Raw genomic sequence first — 6,120 nt, 5'->3', positions numbered from 1 at the left:
TCAAGTTTTTGGCCTAGAAAACACCAAATTGCAGTAATTAAATTATGGTAGTCAATTCAAAGGGAGCTTTGTTTTAGAAACTGTATAAACCATGAACTTAGTTTTAAGTGGGATTAAAATTAGGTTGTTTTAATAACACAATGCAGAACACTGATCAGTTCGTTGTGCAGCTCAGTGATTGGGCTTTTAACAATTTATGGAGCATAAGCTGGAAAAACAATAGGGATAAAAGTTTCAGCAGCTGTTATTGGGCTGAACAAAGCACAAATGAGGGCTGATAGTTGTGTTGTGTCTGAAAAGAAAAAAAAGTTTTGGAAATGATGCTTAACTTTTATACCTGGAAGCCATGCTGGCATATGTGTGCCTAATTGCCCTGCTGTCATTCTTTCATGAAATTACCCATTCTTCCCGAATCACCGTTACTGCTCTGCAAAAACCATATCTCACTTCACGTAGACTACACAATCATCTTAGCTATTCCCGTGTATACGGCTTAACAAACGCGTTCAATCAGTCCGCACTTCCACGTGCTATTCGTCTGTGGAACAGTTTGCCTGACGACATTGCATCCCAGACAAACTTTGACACATTCCGTCATATCTTATCAAGCCACTTCACATGCCTCAGCAAGTAGATGCCGTATCATAATTCATTGGTCCGTATTGGTTCATTTTTGTGATTGTCACATTCATGTGCGCGAGGATTCTGCCTTGTGGCCGCTGCATGCGCAGAAAATACAGTGTTTCGCCCACGGTTACTATGCGTGTATCTTTTGTACATGCTGAACTTTTGTACGTGTTGGTGCTTTTTGTTTGACTTAATATTTTCCAATTGTTTCTTTTGTATTTGTTTTAGTTTGAGATGTATATAAGTATTGCGCCCCTTACTCAATTGTTTCTTTTGTACTTTTTTTCATTTTGAGGTGTCTATATGTATTCCCCCCTTGCTCAATTGTCTGTCTTGTATATTTTTTTCCAGTTTATTTGTATACATGTATAGCCCCCCTTACTCAATGCCCCCCATGGGGCCTGTAAGGTACTTTGAAATAAATAAATAAAAATAAATAATATTTTTTATAGCTGATCGACTTTTCCTTTGTTGTGCCGTTTAGTGTTTGGGTGCCAGTGATGAACTGCCGCTGTTTTCCCAGGTGGACAATCAAGTAAGTAGCTTTACAGTAGCTTGGATAGTTAGGCTAGTTGGTATTCGTTCATCTTTTAACTGAATAAGGGCAAGTACAGACACTTGAACACCGCTTATGTTGTGTGCATTTTCTTCTTCTAGTGTCCGTCTCTCTGTGCATGCCCTTATTCAGTTAAACGATGAAGTAGCTCTACTTTTTGTAAATTTATGTTTATTCAGGGCAATACTTTCACTACTGGGTTGAATACATAGTTATGCAACTTGCATTGCACTTTCACTTCTTTGTATGTTTATGCTTAGTTTATTCATCTACTACGGATAATTTTGTGAATTATGAACTGGTGGTGAATTTAGAGGTTCAGGAGGTTATTTCACGAATGACCAGTGCAATATTCTGCATTACCCTTTTTTGGAATGTCACGGCTTTCAGTACAAGCTTTATAAAAATTTTTGTGACAAGTCCTAATGTCAGGAAAAAGGGGAATGAATTGAGGCTCTGTCTTTTTGATTCCCAAGTTCCTCATTATCGGACTTGACAAAATAAATTTTCATCTGCATTGTGCCAGAGCACTTTTTGTCAGTGCCAGCTCAAAGTGCCTTCTAGGGTGTCTGCTGGTCTCTTATACTTTAGTAGAATATTATGGACTCAACATTACTAACACCTGTAACACACTGTAAGATATGTTACATAATTGGTAATTTAAATTTCACACATATCTAGAGCACTCAAAATTGTAAGTATGCTTCTTTTTAAAATGTCTTACAGCTTCTCACAAACTGTTCAGGTGAGACTTAAAGACAGCAATGACGTATGTGATTTGCTTTTCATTGATCATTGAAACGAATGCTTTTTTGTTTCGCTGGAGCCACATTAGTGTAAAATTTCTAAATAGGGATTGTGTTGATGTTTTTCTAACTTACTATGGCACCCCACTTTTTGCCAGTCTTTTAGTATCTAAAAATTAATGATTCTCCTTGTGAACTGGTGTAGTATTGCCATGAATGAGCACTATATGCACCTGTAGACTTATATACAATCTGTGAACTGTACTTGCTTTAGAAAAAGAATATTTGGATAACGTTTAGTATGCCAGTGTTATACAAGATGACATGCAGTTGCAGAAGTGAATTGTAAGATTCATCAGAACTATTTGAATACATACGAGCAAAACTATAGTCGCACGACCAAAGAGCGCAACTAACTTTTTCAAAAACAAGATATCTCTTGAGTCTTTTATTATGATTCCACATTTTTTTGCACAGATTCACCTAGGAAACGGCATATTCCTGGAGCAGAAAAAATGGGCATGGCTGCTTTTGCGTCCGAGAGACAGCTTGTTCTGTAAGGATGCGACCAAGCATCTTTGGGGTGTGAGTGCCCTCCAACACAGGAGCATCACAGGAGCCCCTTGTCGGCGCTACGTGCGCTCGGAAAACCAGGCACCACCCAGGAGGGCACTCACGCCTAGGAAAATGGAGGCAGTCGGAAGTAAGTGTTTCATGCTTAGCATATTTTGCGGAATTTAGGGACAATAAAAGTTATCAACTATATGAACCAGTAAGTCCCTAATTGCTACATATTCCTGCTCATTTTTACAGATGCCTTCAGCAAGTACATATCTGGGAGACCAAGTGAAGTGGCACCGATTGAGAGGCTAAGAAAAATGAACAGATTCATTGCTGAAATGTTGAACGACCTAAATAAATGAGTCGTCAAAACATTACTCTAGCCTGATCGTGTTTATTTGATATCATTGCAGCATACCTACATTACATTGTTTATTTTACTGTGTGCTTCATGAACTATCATGCCTTTCTTAATACATTCTTTTACTGCATGTTAACTTTGACCCAAATAGCTGATCCAACCCATATCACCTGCATAACCTGTAATACCCATACATTCGTTACACTTATACCACCTATATGAGCCCTACCACCTGTATGACCCGCACAACCCGTATGACCCGTACCACCCGCATGACCCGTACCACCTGCATGACCCGTACCACCCGCATGAACCCGTACCACCTGTATGACCCGTGACACCTGTATGCCCCGTATCCAATAACATCGTATGTGCAGTTCCTGTACATGTAGGAATTTTCAGTAGGGATATTAAAAAGGTTTTGCAATACTGGTGTTGTTGAAACAAAACTACATCCAATATTCAGATCAATTTTCCATGCACTGCTCGAAATGGTCGATCTGAGAGTTTGGTTGGCTTTGCACAAGCTGCTCACTTGTGAACGGTACTTGGCTGTGTTTATTCCTCAGAATCAGAATAAGAGCAAATAATGATCAAAATTTCGTTTCGTGTGCTTCCATCTGTGCCTTTGAAAACAGATTGTTGAACGTCTGCATGAAAGTATCTTCACCATTGGCCAACTAAGTATTTCTAATGCTACTCCTGTCTTACAACAAAACTGATTCAAATATTCAGTTTCATTTTCAACACATTACTTTAAATAGTTGAATACGTGTTTGGGTGGCACAAGCTTGCTTGCTCGTGAAATGTACTTGGCTGTGTTTATTGCTTAAAAGCTAAATAGGAGCAAATAGTTCTCAAGATTTTGTTTCGTGTGCTTTCATCTGAACTTTTGAAAACTTTTTGTTGTACGCACTCATATACCACATCATTCCAACTCAACAGCTAATGGTCACGATACTCATGTCTTGCAAACAAGAGTGGCTCAAGTTGTTGTTTTGAGCTTCCATGCATTACTTGAAAAGGTTGACAAGAGTGTTTAGTGGCACAAGCTTTCCTCTTCTTGATACTTGGCTGGGCTATCACTCAGAAGGTGTACATTAGCAAATATTATTCCACGCTTTGCTTTGTGCGCTTCTATCTGAACCTTTCAAAACGTCTTGTTATATGCTTGAATGTACAGCATCATGTCAACTGGACAGCTATTTGCAACGGTACTCAAGTCTTGCAAATAAAAAGGGCTCAATTTTTCATTTTGAGTTTCCACGTATTGCTTGAAAAGGTTCATGAGAGTGTTTTTGTGGCACAAGAATGCTTGTCTGTGATACTTGGCTGTGTTTATCACTCAGAAGGTGGACCAGAGGAAATATATTCCACACTTTCTTTTGTGTGCTTCTATCTGAACCTTTCAAAACGGCTTGTTGTATGCTTTCACGTACAGCATCATGTCAATTAGACATCTATTTGCAACGGTACTCAAGTCTTGCAAATAAAAGGGGCTCAAGTTTTCATTTTAAGTTTCCATGTATTCCTTGAAATGGTTCATGAGAGTGTTTTTGTGGCACAAGAATGCTTGTCTGTGATACTTGGCTGTGTTTATCACTCAGAAGATGGGCAAGAGGAAATATTTTCCACACTTTCTTTTGTGTTTCTCTATCTGAACCATTCAAAACGGCTTGTTGTATGCCTGCATGTACAGCATCATGTCAATTAAACAGCTATTTCCAACGGTACTCAAGTCTTGCAAATAAAAGGGGCTCAATTTTTCATTTTGAGTTTCCACGTATTCCTTGAAATGGTTCATGAGAGTGTTTTTGTGGCACAAGAATGTTTGTCTGTGAGACTTGGCTGTGTTTATCACTCAAAAGGTGGACAAGAGGAAATATTTTCCACACTTTCTTTTGTGTGCTTCTATCTGAACCTTTCAAAACATCTTGTTATATGCTTGCATGTACAGCATCATGCCCATTAGACAGCTATTCGCAATGGTACTCATGTCTTGCAAACAAAAGGGGCTCAATTTTTCATTTTGAGTTTCCAAGTATTGCTTGAAATGGTTCATGAGAGTGTTTTTGTGGCAAAAGAATGCTTGCCTGTGATACTTGGCTGTGTTTATCAATCAGAAGGTAGACAAGAGAAAATAATTCCCCACACTTCGCTTTGTGCGCTTCCATCTGAACCTTTCAAAACGTCTTGGTGTATGCTTGCATGCACAGCATCATGCCCATTTGACAGCTATTCGCAGTGGTACTCATGTCTTGCAAACAAAAGGGGCTCAATTTTTCATTTTGAGTTTACAGGTATTGCTTGAAATGGTTCATGAGAATGTTTTTGTGGCACAAGAATGCTTGTCTGTGATACTAGGCTGTGTTTATCACTCAGAATGTGGACAAGAGGAAATAATTCTCCACGCTTTGTTTTGTGCGCTTCTATCTGAACCTTTCAAAATGGCTTGTTGTATGCCTGCATGTACAGCATCATGCCGATTGGACAGATATTTACAACGATACTCATGTCTTTCAAACAAAGGGGGCTGAATTTTTCGTTTTGAGTTTCCACGTATTGCTTTAAATGGTTGATGAGAATGTTATTGTGGCACAAGAATACTAGTCTGTGATACTTGGCTGTGTTTATCACTGAGAAGGCGGACAAGAGGAAATATTTTCCACACTTTGTTTGGCGTGCTGCTATCTGAACCCTTGAAAACAGCTTGTTGTACGGATGCATGTACAGCATCATTCCAACTGAACAGCTAATGGTCACGGTACTTAGGTCTTGCAAAGAAGAGTGGCTCAAGTTGTTGTTTTGAGCTTCCACTCATTGCTTAAAATAGTTTACAAGATTGTTTAGTGGCACAAACTTTCTTGTTCCTGATACGTGGCTGTGCTATCACAGAGAAGGTGCACAATAGAAAATAATGCTCCACGCTTTGCTTTGTGCACAAGATGCTCATGTGCTGTGACACGAGTATCGTTACAAATAGCTGTCCAATGGGGATGATGCTGTACACGTAAGCGTGCAACAAGCTGTTTTCAATGGTTCAGATGGAAGTGCACAAAAGAAAGCGTGGATAATTATATGCTATTGTGCGCCTTTTCTGTGATAGCCCAGCCAAGTATCAAAAAGAAGAAAGCTTGTGCTACCAAACACACTGATAAACAATTTAAAGCAATGCATGGAAGCTCAAAACAACGACTTGAGCCACTCTTCTTTGCAAGACATGAGTATTGTGACCATTAGCTCTTCAGTTCGATTGATGTGGTGCATGA

The 6,120-nt window shown here is 39.2% G+C and overlaps 1 long non-coding RNA gene across 2 annotated transcripts; it reads left to right on the top strand.

Annotated features, from left to right (window-relative positions):
* Positions 1 to 530: 530 nt before the first annotated feature.
* Positions 531 to 2,867, top strand: LOC142767690 (uncharacterized). 2 transcript variants are annotated; one of them, XR_012885113.1, is made up of 4 exons: positions 531 to 791; positions 1,112 to 1,162; positions 2,407 to 2,632; positions 2,743 to 2,867. It is a non-coding gene; the product is annotated as an uncharacterized LOC142767690 (long non-coding RNA). The 2 variants fall into 2 exon arrangements; XR_012885112.1 differs by lacking the exon at positions 531 to 791 and having other exon boundaries at positions 871 to 1,162.
* Positions 2,868 to 6,120: the final 3,253 nt, after the last annotated feature.

The sequence above is a fragment of the Rhipicephalus microplus genome, chromosome 1 (assembly GCF_043290135.1).
Source record: "Rhipicephalus microplus isolate Deutch F79 chromosome 1, USDA_Rmic, whole genome shotgun sequence".
NCBI classification, from domain to species: domain Eukaryota; kingdom Metazoa; phylum Arthropoda; class Arachnida; order Ixodida; family Ixodidae; genus Rhipicephalus; species Rhipicephalus microplus.
This window is presented reverse-complemented; position numbering and strand designations above follow the sequence as displayed.